Source organism: Carassius auratus, chromosome 50, assembly GCF_003368295.1.
Source record: "Carassius auratus strain Wakin chromosome 50, ASM336829v1, whole genome shotgun sequence".
In the NCBI taxonomy this organism is placed as follows: Eukaryota; Metazoa; Chordata; class Actinopteri; order Cypriniformes; family Cyprinidae; genus Carassius; species Carassius auratus.
Window position 1 is genome coordinate 10,979,013 of NC_039292.1, and position 20,767 is coordinate 10,999,779.

The following is a 20,767-nucleotide window of genomic DNA, read 5'->3' on the forward strand; positions in this document are numbered from 1 at the left end:
AGGGCCTCTAATGTATCTGATCAGCCTGAAGATACACTGGTTACAGTTATAAACTGGATCTGTGTAGTTTACTATGGGCAACCACAATCTCTGAGGAGGTCTTAAAACATGCTGCATATTTTAAGAATGTTCTTCTTTAGTTTTCAGCTAGCTTAACATAGTTTTAAAAGATAATATTGTTTTGATAGAATACAATCAAACACAATAAACACCCATCACCCACTTGAAATGTTGTAAGCAGGTAAGTTAGTAATGGCAGACAAAAAGTTGCTAGATCTGGCAAAATATTCATTATTTTACAACAAGGTAAAATGGACTATTCTGACAACAAGACAACAAGGTCAAGGTCTTAAGACCTTCAAAATGTAGCTGTCTCAATATGTTGCTATCGTTTGCGACATTCTTGAGAATGCCTGACGAAGGTTGTGAGTCTGAAAGTTGCTGTCTCTTACACCATTTTGACTGTACAAATGCCTAATGGAGTTCAGAATACCAAAATCTTGATTTCTCAATACTTCAAGGCTGCGTCTTAGACCCCTTTGTATGAATGCCTGATGTAGCAGGTAAGGCAAAAATGTTGACAATTTAATACATTGCCATCGTTTTACAAAGACCCGAAATTCACAAGTTTTTAAACAATGGTGTATTTGTATTGCTTCCTTTTACAAACTTCTATGAAATTTCTGAGAAAGTTCACAAAGCCAAAAGATTGCGGTCTCGATAATTTGCCATCTTTTATGATCTTTTACAGATGTCTGAAGTTTGTAAGTTTCTAACGTTGCTGTCTTTGAACATTGCCTTTTTTATGACCTTCTAAAAAATGCCAGATGAAGTGTGCAAGACCGAAACATTGCCATCACAATATGTTGCTGTCTCATACAAATTTGTTAAAAAAAAATGCTTGACAAAGTTGCAAGGTCAAAAAATAGTTTTCCCAAGAATTTGCTGTTTAAAAATGTGCGACAAAGTTCAAAAGACCTTAGCATTGTCTCTTTCTTTTGCAACCTTTATAAGGCATTCGTAAGAAGGTCGTAAGAGAAAGGATATTAATAAAAATCATCTAATTCCAGATTTTGTCATGCATTCATAAAAAGGTAATCTCAATATTGTACATCAACACCTCATTGTCAAATACTGAAGAAATGCTCAAGAAATATTTGCAAGATACAGCAGTACTATGAGGGACTTCTCTTGTTTCTTTGTCCAATTATGATCAAATAAATTGTAAAAGTTACTTTAAGTTCCATCATCAAATAAAAAAGTCCAAACCAGAATTTGCTCTCAGATCAAGAACTTCAATGCTTTTCAGCAATTTAGATCAACATCAAAGCAAATCGCTTAAAATGCATCACAGCCATTTTTGCCAGGTGCAGTCATTCTTGTGGGATTATGAGGTCGGCCCAGATGCTTAACCATGTAAGAGCCACTTTCCTCCAGGCTGCTTATAGAAATGAATTATTAGCCTAACTTGTGTCTCCACGTGTCAGTTCTTGACCAACAGTTGTGTATATGTAAGCCAGAAACACATGCATTCGACAGGAAACCAGCAAGAATGGTTGCTGCAAACAGTGGCATCGATGCATATTGGCAAAATCTCGGGTGACTTCTGTTTTTTTTTTTACGTTTTGGGCCTGTAATGTATGTTTGTGTTTAAACCCATGGCACCACCTATACATCTCCCCATTGCTGGGGGAACATCACGTTGTACATATGCCTCCTCACATGCTAATCCTCATATGACGTGTAAACCAAACATAAGGTTATGAGTAAAACTATAAACCAAACTGCAAAAGGTAATAAATTATATTGAGGATGTTTATTGGTTAGACTGAAGCACATGAGCAAGTTGTGACATAACATCTGCACTTACATGAACAACATACTGTCTCTTTCTCCTTCACTTTCTCTCCCTCTGGGTGGAGGAATGCAAAGGCAGCTCAGGCCACGAGCTGTTTCGTAAAAACTGTGGGAGGGAAGTCACGTTGTAGTGAAATTCACAGGCTGAGCGGAAAAGAAGGGGAGGGGGAGATGATTTATGTCATCCAGGAATGTTTGCTGGTGTGCTGGCTTCTCTTTTAGACCCCAGCACACATCCGTAGCAATTCCTACGCCATCTCTCATGTCCTGCACTGCACATTTCCTGGGATTTTTACAGGTCTTTTATAACTCATAAAATGTAAAATATGCTTTTAGCTGCTGTGCCTAAAGGAACTTCATTGAAAAAAAGGCCATGTTGCACTTATGTATATATATATATATATATATATATATATATATTATATATATATATATATATATATATATATATATATATATATATATATTTCCTACTTTATATTATTTTATTTGTAATCATTTTATTTTACTTTTGACACTGTGCTTCACCTGTGTTAAGCTTCAGCCACATTTACCCATATTAGCTGAATTTCTGTGGTCAAACAGAGTCATTTCAACAGGAATCCAGGCATGTGGGAATTTCACTTGAGGGTGAAAGCATCATTTTGCATCAGTTTCAAGATAGTCATGCAATTTCGCCGCATTGACCAGCAGAATACTGCTTGGTTTGAAATTGATTTTATTTGTGACCTATGCTTAATACATTGCTATAACAAGGACAATACATTTCCATGATTTGTTTCCACCTTGGACATTTTACACTTTCTCTCAGACTTTTAAAGGTTTACTCGACCCCAAAATGAGAATTTTGTCATTAATCACTAAACCCCATGTCGTTCCGAACACGTAAAAGCTATGTTTGTCTTCGGAACACAATTTAAGATATTTTGGATGAAAACCGGGAGGCTTGTGATTGTCCCATTGACGGCCAAGTAAGTTACACTGTCAAGGTCCAGAAAATCATCATCAGAATAGTCCATCAGTGGTTCAACCATAATGTTATGAAGCTACTTTTTGTATGCGAATAAAACAAAAATAACAACTTCAACAATTCGTCTCCTCTGTGTCTCTCCATATTACTGTAGCGCCATTTTGGAGGATATCAGCTGAACGCAAACTGCGCACGATCTTTTCTGCCGCCTGCAACAAGAGGATACGTTTTCTATGTTTATTTACGCTTTGATTTGAATGAAAACAGCACATCCTTGTGGCATGGATGACACAGAAGAGCCTAAGCTGCATGCGTTCAGTGGAAATTCTCCAAAATGGCGCTATGGTGGGACCCATCGCAGATCTCACGGGAGGGTGGGCATTAAAAAAATATAGAGTGGGTCCCACCGTCTCGCGATTTAGTGCAGAACATGAATGATGGACATACAAAAACACTAGGCTTGGTGCTGTATACAGTGTTAAACAGTATTTGGCCACACAACGATTTGGCTTTTTATAGAAACAGAAATCATTTAGTTCACTTCCCAGTGAGAGGTCATCACATAAGGATGTTTTTGAAATGTGTGCGAAGAGACACGTTTAATAAACAGAGCTTTACAATTTCACTTAATTTTAAAGTGGAGCAGATGCCTGAGTTCAAAGCAAGTTTACTTCATAATAATATACACTGTCAAACACATCACAAGTAGCTTTGCTATATATAGTGTTCGACCATAAATGTCTTTTAGTTGTTTAGTTAGTACATTTTTTGTAAAATGTGATAATTAAGTGACAGACTGTGTTATTTCATGCGTTATGTCTGCAGTCTGGAGGCCGTATTGTTGAGCTTTTTAGTACCACATGAACTGAGATGGCCTTCTCAGAAAGCTACAGCGTTGAAAAAGGTGTTTAATGTTCAGCATTCAGGTTTGAAAGAATCTCATTTATTTAAAAACATCAAGGAGCGTCGCGGTGCCAGCAGGTTTTTTCCACTAGAGCCTGCTCTGCCTTCTTTTCCATTTCAGTTGAGGAAAAACTGATGTAAATCAAACAGGCGTCTATCTGTCCTTAAAGACGCATTCCACATTAGCTCTATGCAGGTTTATTCGCTGGCCAATACAAACATAACAAGAGTTCCACAGACACGTCCTCTTTGAAATATATATGCTACAGAGTAATCTATATGGATTAAGATGTTTACATAGAGATTTTTAATAAACAAAAAACCATAAACGGATGTATTTCCATTTGAAACATTATGTTTGTGGATCATTCACAATAAGACCAGGAATGTGTATTAAGAAAAAGTGTACTTACATTTAAATTCATTATTTGGTACAATGCACCTACTGTGTACATACAGTACTTATATTTGAAAAATATCGGCATGTTATTACATCTGTAATTACATTTATAATTACACTGTTGACCCATCCTTTACACCCTTAAACCAGGTTCAGAAACAATATGTACACAATAAGTACATTGTACTTTTTGTTTTACAAAGTACATAGTATAATATAAATTATAAACTTAATATAAAGTGGGACCAAATAAAAGTAAGTCAATTTTAATGTTGTGTCAAGCACAGATCAGTAAAAGCCAATAAAGCAACAGGAGTCATATCCACAGCAGTTGTAAAACAAGGTAAATGGTTTTACCTCATTGGAGTTTATACATGTTCATCAACTAGTCAGTTATAAGAGCAGCTCCAAAAAAAAAACCTAAAAAACGGTTGCACTTCCACAGATGGCGGAAACGGCTACCTCTTGTTTTTTTGCAAATGAATTGAAGCAAACAAGTTTTGACAACAGCTAGTCATTATCCAATTTACTCAAGATTTTTATGGAGGTCATTTTACCACGGCAGCCACATTTTTCACAAAGTACATTTCCCCCTTGGATTTCCTCTGTACGAAATGGCAGCTCAAGCCTCCTGGCCGTGTTCATGGCTGCTCAGTTTACAGAACTTACTTCCAACAACAGGCTCTTCATTTGAAAATCAAATTGAGCGACAGCAAGCCTCCAGGCGCTAGGGAATTATGAAAAGGCTAATCGCTCAAAATCAGTTGTTATACAGTATGCAAAGAAGACTGCATAATGATTATGACTCATATATAAATATATATATATATATGATGGTGGAGCTAGATCAGGTATCTAGGCCAGCAGTTTTGCTTTCCTCTATAGTGGTTAATTCTATATGTTCACAACGCAAAGAGCTGCCAATCTTACCAAGATCAGGTTTCAGATGATCTCACTTTGCCTGCCCCTATATGAGAAAGTTTTTTTTTTTTTTTTGAAGGGTGTGATGTCTTGTAATTTCATGTGCATCAGCATACTCGCATGACAGCACCGTGCAGGTTTAAATACATTTCCATAGATTTTGAGGCAATCTAAATTCGTGTATAGATGTGTTTTTATCACAGCTGAACAAAAACAGCTTCCCTCCTTCAGTGGATAATGACAAAGAACAGGATGTTGATGGTAACAGAGAGATGAAGTGTGTGTATGTGTAGATGTGTGTTTATGCAACACTGCCAGGGACTTCGGGAAAGTATGATGAAAACTATCTAAGCCATTAAGATGAGCCACCTCCTGATTTATTCATAATGTCCATTTGTTAAAGTATACAAGCATCTGCTATAGATTTTCTTAATGGGGAAGTGAGTTTGATTGTGAGCAAGCCTCAATTTTTCATTTTTTATGCTCTGCTTCAATTCCTGCAGTGCTGGGTTTCATTGTGAGGATTTGTAAGGCAGTCTGAGAGAAATACAGAGAGATTGCTGGATGGAGATTGGTGGTGGTTTCTCGGCCCAGAGTGGAGGATGGAGCAAGGGTGTGTTATCTGATCTGTCTGTTATCTCTTATGTCCACAGAGAAGGAAACATCAATACCAGGACGTTTCTTTTGTCTGAACAGGATGGTCCACATATCATCTAATAGCCTACTTGAATGCATAATGTCATGTTGTCTACAGGCCTTAAGTCTTTTCTCAAAGGACAGATCTGGGAGTTGCATGACATACAGTCTTATATACACATCGATAATTATAATGGATATTCTTTTTTATTATTATTTACTTCTCTGAAAGTAACAGATGTTGAATATAGAATGTCAATTCCAAAATTATGACAAAATCTATCTAGTGTTTGGCGACCAGAACCCCTAGCACCCATATAGCAACAAGAGAAAAAAAAAAGGTATCTCGATATTTATAAATTTTTTCTGATAATTATAATTTAATATTTTGCCAAGTATGTTTTTGTGTTGGTTCCTTGACAGCGAGGCCCGTCTTGGATAAATAAAAGAAACTAAATCCACCAGTAGGTGGCGGAAAGTCCCCGTCTTAATGGGTGATTTATTGAATCATTCATTCAAATGATTCGTTCAAAACGGCTGACTCATTTAAAATTAAGCAAGCAACTGTCTTCATGAATGGATCATTGAATCACTGACTCAATTGATTTATTCAAAAACAAATTAATTTATGAACAAAACAATGCAGTATTGCACTGAGACGCTCAAATGATTCTAACTTTTTTCATTGATGAAAAAAAGACAATACTGTATATAAAATGGACCATACTCAATATGAACTTCTAGTTATATTTATACTTATAAAACACTCAAAATTGTGCTCGTATGCCAATATTCAGGAAAATAACATTCTTTTTTGAATATATTACTTAACAATACGTGTGTGATGTTGCTTAACAATATAATATTGTATAAATATATACAACAGAAAACCCAGGATATTTTTGCTTTCATAAATAACTTTATAAATAATTTCTCATATTTTTGCATTAAATAACTGCCTAACAGGTTTCATCAGGCAGTCAATGCTTTAGGACTCTCAAGGCATTTTTTTTCATATACTCGTACATACTCTATATTGTCATCTCACACATTGTTAAAACAGCAATTATGATATTATCGTAGAAGATAAATATCGCACACCCCTTATGGCAATACTCAGAACAACCAAAAATCGAATTGGATCCCAAACACAAGAGTGAACTTAACTTTACTCCTCTTCTTGACTACATTCATCAGGCTGACTTTGGACTCCCCCATGTCTAGACTACCAAATCCTAACGTATCATAATTCCCCATAATTCCTTGCAGTATAAACATGTGCTTCATTTAGACGCCTAGTGCAAAATATAGTAATTATATGATATAGTCATTATGAACTGGCAAGCGTCATAGGTCGTGTCTGCATTCTAGACTAAATTAGCGTGTCTGTCTTCTTCCAGCTCCATCTTCAGTTCTATCTTTGCTTCATCTTTATCTTGCACCTGCACAGTGTGTGTCAATCACTGGGCTGTGAGTGTACGTGTGTGTGTGCTGGTATGGACGTATATGTTCATGCAGTCGCCCACATGAATGTGTTTCTGCCCTCACCACACGTCTGTTGTGTCTCCTGCCGACTGTGCAGGTGTGGAGGAGGCTTTTAATAATGCACAGTAAGCCTGCTTTGAAGCCGACTGCTCCTGGTGCACAATATTCCTTGGCTCCCCGTGGATCTCCCTGTCAGTTTCTCTGCCCGGGGCCGTGTTACCTCAGCTATCAGCTCTCCTGTCAATCACTCTCCTGATGAAGCAATACTAAGACACCGCGGGGTGTGAAATAAAGAGCAGGGCATTCAGTGCACTTCATATTCACTTATATACCATATAAAACCTGCACGGCCATGAGCTCTTGTTTATAAAATGTTTATTTGTAATAGATATTTTGCATCAAAATGTAATAAACTGGTTTGATTCTGGTCATTAGTCCGCCCATGTTTTCTTCCAAAATAGGGGTGCGACCTAAAAATGAAACAATAAAAACCATTTTAAGTGTAAAAACAAAATAGGTTTAAATGTGTCTGTTTATATATACATTTTTGCATTTGTATTTTGGAATATTGATGTCTTTTTGCACCTTTTGAATGTACTCAAGTGCAAATGAGATTTGACAGCTAAACAGAAGGAAGATGTTTTCAGTGAATAATAAATTTAGTTTTCACCTTGTTCACACCAGTGTAGCAGAAATGAGTCAAATCAGACAAATCAAAGAGTCCATCAGAGCTGTGTGCATTGAAACATGAGCTGAATTCCTCAGGAAGTCATAAATCAGTTCTAGTGCCACAAGAACCAGGCAAGATAACCAACCAACCAACTTGTTCACACAACAGCTTTCAACATTAACACCAATAGAACAATTATTGACAATTTTAATTCGAAGAAGAGATTGTCAAATTTATTGTTCGTGATTGGAATGCAACGCTGGACATCACATGTAAACCCAGGAGATCAAGTTAAATACTTGCATTGACTTCCCCCCCCAGCCAGTGAAACCAGACTGAAATTCCTAAGGGGGAAGGGCTTTAAACCTTTGTCTTCACAGAAAAGTCCTTTGCCAGAGAATGGCAAAGAAACCCTTTTTATACATTATATATGGACCAGAATGAACTCAAAAAAGACTTATGAATGAATCATTCCATTGCTTAACTCCATATTCATTTACGTGTAACCCACACATTTGACTATCATGTATAATCACTTATTGTGTATGTCTTTTGATAACTATAGGATACCTAGTCATGTCTAGTGTTCAAATAATCGCATTTTCTTGATTGATATTGTCCTGACAATCATTTATTTGTAAAATATATCATAATCATGTTATAGGAATCATGTCCAAAATTAGACCCTGTGAGGCAAGAACCACATGCTTGGTAAGATAAACAAATGATTTATGATGCCCACCCCAAGAACATATCTGACTGGTCAAGGCAACATTTGAGGGGTGGCCAACAAGGAAGTTTTAAATACTTTGGACCCCATGAAATTCTGCTTTTAGTCATGCCTTGCTTTTAGTCTGCCTGCTGCTATTAGCCATGTCGGCTTTTAGTCGGCTTTTAGTTCCAGCCTTGCTCGTGCTATCAGTCATGCCTGCTCTTAGCTTTTAGCTTGTAGCTTTGCTACCTAGCTTTAGCTTGTAGCATCTAGCCATGCGGTAGTCATCATTGTTCTTTGAGCGCGGTTCCAGCGTGCCTGCCTGCTGCTACTATGAGAAGGAACACAACCTAGTCTCGTCAAACTTTATTTCTTTTCTTTTCCGTTTGAGAGTTTCGTGTTCTGAGTTAAGTTTTGTAACGTCCATTCAACTTCAACCAGCGAACACGACTCTGCACTTTCAGCCAACGCCCAACAACCACGGGCTTCCCAAGACGTCACTTCAGAGACTGAACTTCCAGCCAATCAACGACCTCGGGATAGCCCTTTCACCGAGGCTCCTTCTTCACAGGAGATGCAAGTAACTTTACCTCCAGACTGTGACCTTTACTGGTGTATCTAATATAATTTTAACCTCATTGAGGAACTCAATGCGAGCGCTAATTACGTGATTGATGGTTGTTCATGTTTATGCAATTTAACGTATTGCTGTTAACTTGGGATTCCATATTTCCATTCTCTTAAACTCATCTTTCCCTAACTTTCGATCTTCCTGCAACTTGTGTGAATGTGTGAGTGCGTGCGTTTATGTGTTAGATTAGTTTATATGTCTTAGATTTATCTAATAAAGCCTTATTCATATTGAAAAGAGAAGTATCTTGTGTTTTGTGCTTACAAGTTAATGTCTTAAACTGCCGATCTTGTTACTGTGCTAATTGATAGTGTTTTCACTATAGTTTGGATATTAGTATCCAGCGCAGATTTGATGTTAAACGGCTCGTTCACTGAACCGCAGGCGCGTCTCCGTGAACAGCCGTGAAACAGTGATTCTGTTCAAATTCCCTTTAAAATCTTAAATGATTCCCTTTGAGCTAAATTGACCTGTTTCCCTTACATTTATAATGGTGGAGAATGCGGGCAGTTTAACCTAAATTGTGAGCATAAACCAAGTTATTTAATCTTTGATTTTGCTAAAGGAATGACGGATGAAAAGCTTCCGAGACCTGAGTATGTGTGTGTGTTTGCGTGACGTAGGCAGCGCGCGCCCTCCCGCTTGAATGAAAGGAGCTAGAGGAGACTTTAACTCGAGTCCGTCTCCCCTTTGTTAACAGCAGTAAGTGAACTTAAAAGTAAACATCTGAGATCGTACAATAAGGTAGAAATTGAGCGTGTTCCTCATTTGTGTAATGCCTTGTTTTATAGCTGATTTGATTTCACTGCGTGTTCCAGTGTCTCAAACGCTATCTCAGTCACTGTTTGCTGAACGGAGCTAAACTGTTAGTGTTTCAAAAGGGATATAAATCGGTGAATAAAGAATAGTTTTGAGCGGGTTCCTCAATCTATTTATCAAAGTCCCCGTATTCATATTTCATATAGTTTGATTGCCAGTGCGTGTTCCACTGCCGAATCAAATTTGATATTCGACTCCCCTAAGTTAACGTTAAACATTAGAGAACAATGTTTGCCCATTTGTATCCGTTCACAAAGTGAATGCAATCTCGCGTAACACTGCGTGTGTCCGAGAGTAATTTGAATGGGAGTGTTTTAAAAGCTTGATCAAGTAAATTTTAACTGTGTACCAACAGCGAAGGAAAACTTTTATGTTTGTGTCCAGAAAAACTGGCACGGAGAATCAAATTGCTGAGATTGATATAATAACTACAGCAGGAAGCTGCTATTTGAATTAAGATAAATTTAACTCTATACAAACTGAGAGTTTAAGTGCCACATCGCAAAACCAACTGAAAGGCGGTGTTGTTATTTGTACAGTGTTGAAATGAGCCGACATTTCATGTAACATGCTTAACTGTATTTGCAACAATGCAACGATTCATGTGCTAATCCACTAGAATGTGTTTTGGTTGCCATAGTGACGACCGTGACCAGGAAGACTAACGTACTTCCGGAGCAACTCTGAACTGTGCACGCGCAGCGCACAAACTCCACGGTGTCGCTAAGCTAACGAAACCATTGCATTTACATTGAAGTCTATACTAAAGCCACTAGCCTCAAAGGTTAGCCGTTAGCATCACCATCCAGTGGTAGAATAATGTGTGTTTGGGCAACGCTGACGTGATTTAACCATTTTGAACATCTTAACTAACACTTGTTAGTCCCTTTCTTTTTATCGCTCTCTTTTCTCACTAGACCACTTATTTTCATTTTACTAGAAAGGGAAATACTGACTCACAATTATTAATTGTCAAATTGAAATTTAATTGAAACATTAAATTTATTTGGAAGCATTTAAAATTTCCCTTTCAGATCATTTCATATGATCTTTTATTTCTAGTATTCTCTTTTGGGTCTAATTATTTTAGGAATTAATAAGCCTTGAACTTTGGAAGTTAAAGTAAACTTATTCTTCCTAATTTATTTATTACCCATCTGAATATATGCTATTCAGACCTTTAATTATTTGAATGCGTTTTACACCTCTTCCTATTTTGGTTATACACTTAACCACTATTGTTTTACGTATTGATTTCCTCTTTTTAATTTCATGTTTGCATATTTTGCCCATTTATTAATTTTTTTAATTTTCTTATTTCTTACCATTTCTTTTGTGTATCCTAGCCTGGGAACGACAAACCTGAGCCCTAAAAGGAGACATTGTTATCCCTCACTACGAGTTCAAATAAATTAGAAAGACAACTCTCTTTCACTTAAAGTTTATTTTGTTTGATAAGTTGTGCAGCAACTAACACAACGCTCTCCTTGTAGTTCAGATAACCGCTACTGAGACTTACCATCTCCGTCCTCTCTCTCCTTTACTTTCCTCTTCTCTTTTTACATTTGTAGGACATGTAAGAACCATCAATCAATTCTAAGTGAAGTAAATACACAATCGTGCCAAAGACGACGAATTATCCTTATGAATTTGATTGTAATCATCCTCTCATTTGTTCTTCCTAACCTCCCTACATTTGGAAACGCAATCCAAGTTTTAGCATCTCATCCATCGTTGAGATCAATTTAATAGATACGTGTTGAGCAACTGTCGCCTTCGCTGACTCCCTGGTGAGCGGTCCAACTGAAAGGTGTACGGTGTCAATCCTGTCAGACTAAGAAAAGAGATATCAGAATTATTATTGTATTCTTTTGTCCAAAGCAAGAAATATAATAATATTGTTTATGTTTTTGATAACATTTAATTGGAAAAAATAATTTTCCTCATTTGAAAAACAGAAATTTTGCTTGTCATTTGAATTTGTTTTTCACCTCTGTCTCTCTTTTCCTCTTCCTCATTAGAGTGACAAAGTCTTCGCATCTCTAGTCTACTTAGACACCCTGAGACCAACACAGTCATCACCACATTTCACTAGTGGTCCACAATCACTGATACAACACGTAGTTGTCCCACCACACATAGGCTTTTACTCCACACAGATCTGTGTCAGTCTCTCTTCTCCCCAGCGTGCCAACATGCCGCAGACTGCAGACCCCATTTCCCATGGGGAAGATGTGAACATTTGGCTGAGAGGCATAACAGACAGCCTCACTCCAAAGACATTTGAACTGTTATTATTTTTAATAATAATCCTAATCCTGAGAAGATTCCTGACACAAGATTCAAGCCAGAACAACAACCACGAGGAGCTAGTCAAGATCACGAGCTCACTAAGCTATGCCTTCACCACCCAGCTGAAACTGAGCGACAAGCACATCACCCACCTTCAAGAGGAGCTGACACGTGCTCAACGTCGCATAGACAAGCTGGAAGTGAAAGTTCAAAATCAACTCAAAGCACCCAGCGAGAGGGAGCAGGATACAACAGAACAAGTTATGAAGCTCCTAGCAGCCCTGGCAGCAGCTCAGCTCGACCAGCAACATGCAATGGCTGCTCAGAAAGACCTGGTAAACAGACTCCAGTATGCCGAACAGCTACTAGAGAAAGCCAAGATAGACATCAGAAACAAGAACTCTGAAATCAGTGCTTTGAAAGACCACCTTGAAAGGTACAGAACTGAAATGGACAATCTGACCCAACAACTAGATGATACCAACGATGAGCTCTACATGGTCAGAAAAGAACTCCAAAATGCTTACAAGCACAAACTAGAGCCAAGAAAAGAGAAACATCTCTTAGCCTCATCACTGCTGAGCAGAGCAGAGTCCCACGTCCAAGAACTGGCATATGACGAAAGGAGCGAAGGGCCACAACCCAAAACCTCACCTGCCTTCGCCACACAACCCTTTCCTGCCAACGAAAAAAGAAAACCTCCCGTCCAAGGCCTTGAAGCTGCACACGGGATGACAATCAAAGACCTCAACAAGCTGTCTAAAAACATCAGCAGGTTCAACCCGAACTCCACAGAGAGCCCCAACATCCAAGCTTACCTGCGAGATATCGAATTTCACCTGGAAGTGAGACCTCATGTGACTGACAGAGACTGGTTATACCTCCTTAGAGCCACGTCCAGTTCCGAGGTACGAAACTTTCTAGATCGACAGCCCAGTCAAACCAAGTCAAACTACCAGCGACTTCGTGAGGTCCTGATTAAAGAGTTTACAGACCCAGAGTCTGAACATGGACTGTTAACTGCCTTGGAAACCAAACAAGGTCGTCAAGAGACTCCACAAGCTTATTACAACCGACTCCGACAAGCCTACTTTGGTGCACACAACAGCCCTGACCTTGAAGAGGATGTGAACTTCAAAACCCTCTTCCTAAAGAATCTGCACCCCGGAGTAAGTCACCATCTAGGTGTCATGGCCTGTCCGAACTCCATGACCATCCAACAGTTGCGTGACCTAACACAGAAGGCCTATAACAAGCAGAAGTTGGCCTCAAAGAAAGGTAACAAAACATCCACACTCTTGAACTCTGTCAACAAAGACTCAAGCCTTGCACTGGACGACACCCAGTGGCATCACAACACCAGAGTCTTCCATCAAGAGCACAGAGAACGTGACGCCCATATCCACGACCGCTTTCAGCCCAACTGCTGGAAAAATCCATGGGACCAGCCACGCTTCTCAAGAAACCAAAAGGATAACATCTGGAAACCTAACCAGAGATCCAAAGGTAATCACCTGACTCATCCAAGAGCAACTCGTGTGGGTAAGCGACAACAAAACCCACCTCAGCACCACTCAGACATGCACAGTGCTGAGTATGCACAAGAACATAACCGCTTACCATTAGAAGACACGGAACAAGTCATGGAACAACTAAGAGAGTTCCTTCAAGACAATTTACATGCAGGTAACCACAAAGTTGAGTCATGCTCGCTGTGACCAGCGACAGAACGGAAGGCCGGTGATCACCTGGTGCACCACATCAGAGATGACAAGCACCTGTTCAACAACAACCCAGAATGAACAAGTCTTTCACGGCCAACTGTTGATGAAAAATCTGAGGTACTAAAGGACATCACCTCAGTCACTAACAAACTGTCAAATGAACTCCAACTCCAAGTTCCAAATTCCCTGTCTGTGCAACAGCAACCACCAGAGCACAGAAGGTCAGAAAGTCTGCTACAGCCAGAAGGCATCACAAGAAGAATGCAACATAGGAGACAAGTTTTGCAACTCAGCTTCACACAGCCATGCCAAACTGCCTCCGACTGTCTGCCAAAGAACCTCCTGCCTTGCTGGACTGACCCCTCATTAGACCATGGACACGCCCTCATCCAAGCCAAGGATGCTGAGAGCCAGTCTTCAGTGACATGCTAGAAAAAGGGGGAGACAACACAGACTTGAACAGATCTGACCACACATGCACTACACCAGTAACACACAACATTACCTACACCCAGAGGTAAACACATCTACTGGTAACACAGTCAACAAACATATTCTTCCCACAGGTAGAATATCCAACTTTTAGTGTAACAAAGTTACACATACCCACCATGAAGAAACGTGCAGCCATCCTCACAATAGGTAGAACACCTGACACTAAGTTAAGGTTCATGACACACTAGCTGCACCTGACATCCTAGCTCAATAGTAGTTGTAACCCATGCTAGGAAAACCCACAGCAGCCTTGTTTTGTTTTGTTCTTCTTCTACCTATCCTTCTCCTTCCCCTCTTTCCTGAGTAGGTGAAACGCCTAGACACCCTGCGAGGGTCGAAGGTCTGATATTAGGATTGACTCGCAACACCTAATATCCGCCAGCCACTCTAAACTGAATGGAAGCCAGAGAGCTCCATGCATGATAGGTCAATTCATTGAATTGAAAATGAAATTACTAGAAAACTAATGGTAAACATGTAAAGTAAGACAACCTAGAAGAACCAAACAAAGTTAACCACAAATTTGATTGATGAATCAAAATAAAAACAATTTCTAAGACGATCTAAACTATCCTCAATGTGCTAAACTACATTGACTAATTGAACTTAACCGCGTGTACCTAAATAACCTGATGCCTGCACCAGTACAGTAACTGTCATGGAGGTGTTGTCTTGCTGTTTGCTGTGTTTGTCTGCTTCTTCTGCCTTTGTTTCTCCAGCGATCGACGATGTCTTCACCTAAACACCTCGCCGATCGAAAGGGGGATATATGTAGCAGAAATGAGTCAAATCAGACAAATCAAAGAGTCCATCAGAGCTGTGTGCATTGAAACATGAGCTGAATTCCTCAGGAAGTCATAAATCAGTTCTAGTGCCACAAGAACCAGGCAAGATAACCAACCAACCAACTTGTTCACACAACAGCTTTCAACATTAACACCAATAGAACAATTATTGACAATTTTAATTCGAAGAAGAGATTGTCAAATTTATTGTTCGTGATTGGAATGCAACGCTGGACATCACATGTAAACCCAGGAGATCAAGTTAAATACTTGCATTGACTTCCCCCCCCAGCCAGTGAAACCAGACTGAAATTCCTAAGGGGGAAGGGCTTTAAACCTTTGTCTTCACAGAAAAGTCCTTTGCCAGAGAATGGCAAAGAAACCCTTTTTATACATTATATATGGACCAGAATGAACTCAAAAAAGACTTATGAATGAATCATTCCATTGCTTAACTCCATATTCATTTACGTGTAACCCACACATTTGACTATCATGTATAATCACTTATTGTGTATGTCTTTTGATAACTATAGGATACCTAGTCATGTCTAGTGTTCAAATAATCGCATTTTCTTGATTGATATTGTCCTGACAATCATTTATTTGTAAAATATATCATAATCATGTTATAGGAATCATGTCCAAAATTAGACCCTGTGAGGCAAGAACCACATGCTTGGTAAGATAAACAAATGATTTATGATGCCCACCCCAAGAACATATCTGATTGGTCAAGGCAACATTTGAGGGGTGGCCAACAAGGAAGTTTTAAATACTTTGGACCCCATGAAATTCTGCTTTTAGTCATGCCTTGCTTTTAGTCTGCCTGCTGCTATTAGCCATGTCGGCTTTTAGTCGGCTTTTAGTTCCAGCCTTGCTCGTGCTATCAGTCATGCCTGCTCTTAGCTTTTAGCTTGTAGCTTTGCTACCTAGCTTTAGCTTGTAGCATCTAGCCATGCGGTAGTCATCATTGTTCTTTGAGCGCGGTTCCAGCGTGCCTGCCTGCTGCTACTATGAGAAGGAACACAACCTAGTCTCGTCAAACTTTATTTCTTTTCTTTTCCGTTTGAGAGTTTCGTGTTCTGAGTTAAGTTTTGTAACGTCCATTCAACTTCAACCAGCGAACACGACTGAACTTCCAGCCAATCAACGACCTCGGGATAGCCCTTTCACCGAGGCTCCTTCTTCACAGGAGATGCAAGTAACTTTACCTCCAGACTGTGACCTTTACTGGTGTATCTAATATAATTTTAACCTCATTGAGGAACTCAATGCGAGCGCTAATTACGTGATTGATGGTTGTTCATGTTTATGCAATTTAACGTATTGCTGTTAACTTGGGATTCCATATTTCCATTCTCTTAAACTCATCTTTCCCTAACTTTCGATCTTCCTGCAACTTGTGTGAATGTGTGAGTGCGTGCGTTTATGTGTTAGATTAGTTTATATGTCTTAGATTTATCTAATAAAGCCTTATTCATATTGAAAAGAGAAGTATCTTGTGTTTTGTGCTTACAAGTTAATGTCTTAAACTGCCGATCTTGTTACTGTGCTAATTGATAGTGTTTTCACTATAGTTTGGATATTAGTATCCAGCGCAGATTTGATGTTAAACGGCTCGTTCACTGAACCGCAGGCGCGTCTCCGTGAACAGCCGTGAAACAGTGATTCTGTTCAAATTCCCTTTAAAATCTTAAATGATTCCCTTTGAGCTAAATTGACCTGTTTCCCTTACACCAGTTTTGTCATTGTTACCTAAAACAAAAACTATTAAAATAATTTTTGCATTTGAAATATATAATATATGCAAAAATGAGTTATATATAATAATAAATTGCTCTCTCTCTCTCACACACACACACACACACTCTTTTTCTCTCTCTGTCAGATGAAAAACATTTGAAAAAATGTAGCCTTGGCAACTATTTGAAAAAAGTTCAAGTTGAAGTACTACAATCACTAAAAAACTGAAATAAAAATAAATTAAAGCTAAATTGAAATATATATATATATTAGGGGTGTAACGATACGCGTATTCGTATTGAACCGTTCGGTACGACGCTTTCGGTTCGGTACGCGGTACGCATTATGTATACCGAACGGTTCGTTGGAGTAATTAATTATATTTGAAAAAAAAAAAAAGAGAGAGAGAGAGAAATATAATGATATGCGTTCAACAAGGTAGCCCAATAACCCAAACAACGTAACAGGCAACGCCCCTGACACTCCCGAAGAAGAAAAAAACACCATCTTATATGTTTATGTTAGGCTACTCAGCAGGCGCTCGCTCACTCAGTACGCGCTGAAGGCTCGTTGCAAAATAGCCAATGCGTTTAACAGACTAGAAATGAGAAGATCCTCCAATAACCAACAGGTCTGGTGTTTGGGTGCACTTTGGATTCCCTTTAAGCTATAATGGTGATGGCAAGAGAGTGGTGGATAAAAAAACAACGGTATGTCGCATCTGCAACATGACAGGGTACACCAGCGGGAATAAAAAAAAAAAAAAAAAAAAACACCAGCGGGAATATCTGGGATATATGCGTCAGTACTATCTGGGAAAAGACGAAAAAAAGGAGAAACATGCACGCAGCAAACTATCCCTGCAGCATTTAGACACTATAGCTTACAGGGAATCCAACCCAAACACCAGACCTGTTGGTAATTTTAGGATCTTATATTTCTGGTCTGTTAAAGGCATTCGACATTTTGCAACGAGCCTTCAGCACGTGCTGAGTGAGCGAGCGCCTTAGGGGCCGTTCACATATCGTGCCTAAAAACGCATGGAAAACGCTAAGCGCGTCTTTCTCCTCCTTTCCAAAGCGCTTGGGCAGAAGCGCTCATGAGGCGTCTGTCTTTGCTAAGCAACAATGACGTGCTCTCTCCATGAGACGCGGAAATTTCAGCGAAGGATAAATGGATTTGCAGCTCTAAAAATCGCTTGCAGTAGCTCTGCTACTAAATTTATTTCAAAATTGCAATCCATATACAACTACGATCAGCTGATCCTTCATCTTGGCTGAGCTCTCAACGTTGTTACGGGAAAGGATGAAGCTGATTGGTTAGTTCTTGTCACATGACCCGCGGTGCGCTTGCGGCATTCTGAAAAGTTGAGATGTTTTTACATTTTGCTGTATCTAAAACGTATCGAACCGAACCGAACCGAACCGTGACATCAGTGTATCGTATCGAACCGAACCGTGAATTTTGTGAACCGTTACACCCCTAATATATATATATATATATATATATATATATAACTACTAAAAAAGGCAAAAGTGCACAAAATGACTAAAACTTAAATTAAAATCACAACTACTAAAAAGGCAATTCAAAACATTAATACATACTATAATTGTACAAAAATAATACTAAAATAACACTGGTCCACGCACAAAGCAAATGGCTTCAGATGACTTCACACGTCGTTTTTGTAATTTTTCTGATTACCAAAAAAAAAAAAAAAAAGTCTGACAACGTCCGTGCACAATGACTTTCACTGTATGGAAAGGGCAGCCAGGACATCTTGTGAAAATATCTCTTTCGTGTTTGATGAAAGTAAAAAAGTCATATGGTGCATGAGGGTGTGTAAATGATAACAATGTAATTTCTCACATCTCACAACTTAAAATAAAATAAAAGGCAGAAAGAAAGAGATAAAAGAAATAAAAGGCAATTTTGAGTTTTTCTCACAATTTACACTTTTCTTCTCAAAATTTGGAGTTTGTATCTCGAAAATTCAGAACTTTTTTTTTCTCAGAAATGTGAGTCAGAATTCTGAGATATAAAGTTGCCATTAATTTTTTTTCTTTTTTTTTTATTCCATGGCGGAAATGGGCTTCTGTTAATAACACATTAAATTAAACATGCACTACTGAAGGAGACAAAAATTGAAAGAAAACTAGACAGAGAACCAGAGCGTTAAACTTATAATGTCTAAAAGTATTAAAGCTAAATAAGGTCAGCCACTGTTCCACAGTATCATTGCAGACTTTCTTAAGGATGCATTGTCAGCTTCGCCAAGGTCTGTATCCCCTGAAAGAGCAGCAGGCTCGAGTTCATGCAGTTTCTTTTTTAATCTGCTCATGGTAACCTGAGATGCGACCCTCGATGCGCTTTATCCTCCCCTGTACAGCAGATGCTGCTTTGTGGAAGTCAGACACTATCTAACTCTAGACACTACATTCACACTAAGCAAGCACAGTCACATGGTGGGCGAGCAGTGGACAAAGCACACACACAGGTATGTGTGTGTGAGCACAAGGTTGTCTCAAGGACAAGCCAGCTGCGTCGTCTAGGCAGAAAAGCCAGTCTGCCACAACCTGATCCTCCTGCCAAACAAAACAAGTGGAGAAACACACAGACGGCCCGGTGATTCACCCTCACAAACACCCACATATCACCATAACACAGACACGGGCACGCACACCTTTTATTTCTCTGAAAACTAGCATTACATCTCAAGACCAAATGGAATTTATAAAACTCATAAGCAGAGTGACCTCAGAAGATCTTAAAGGGACAGCTCACTCAAAAAAATAATAATAATTCTGTCATCATTAAGGTTTAAACATTGTGGGGTTAAACTAAAACTATGAAAAAAAGTTTTCGGTTATTGGAATAAAGCTGAAATCAAATCAAATGTAAATATTGGATGAAAAAAGAATGCCTTAGCAAGGTTTAAGTTGAAGTACTAAAATTACTAAAACTAAAATGAACCATGGCTAATAATTATTATATTTATAAATAAAGCTACATTTAACAAACTTTAAAGGAAAGGAAAGTAAAAAAAAAAAATCTTTACATAAATATTTTTTGTTAATTTTATTCAATGAAATGTCATTACTAGAAAATGGCATGATGAGAAAAAGTCAAAGTTTTTACCAAATATTCAAGCCTTTTCTGAATGAATTTAAATATGTATAATTAATTAATCATCCATTCACCAAAACGTAAAATATTTTCCCATGAGATCGGGTGCTCTTTGACACATGTGAATGCAAGTGTCAAGCCTTATAGTTGATTAAACTGACATCATTTTCATCGTTGTGTGTACTATTCCTTGCATCAAAAAATAAACAATGCTTATATATTCATGAAATTGGAAAAAAGAATAAGATCCATCCTCAGTAGTGTTATCTCGGTGTGACTGAGGTATTATAGTTTTTATTCTCCTGCACAAAGCAGCAAACTCCAATTTGATTCGAGCTCAAGGTAGTAGACAATACTGAAATCCACTAAATCTCTTTTGATATGTCATTCCCGACCAGTCTTCCACATCTATATGAAGAAAGCTTCTGTTAGATACTTAGAACTAGGAAAACTTATACCTGCACTAATCCCTAACTTGAGCGGTGATCTGAGCCGTGTTTTGTGTGAGACTGCAGATTTAGGTTAGGAAACGTTCAGCCTATATCGCATGATGCTTCCTGTGAGAAACTGAGGGTAGAAATGTAATCTCAGT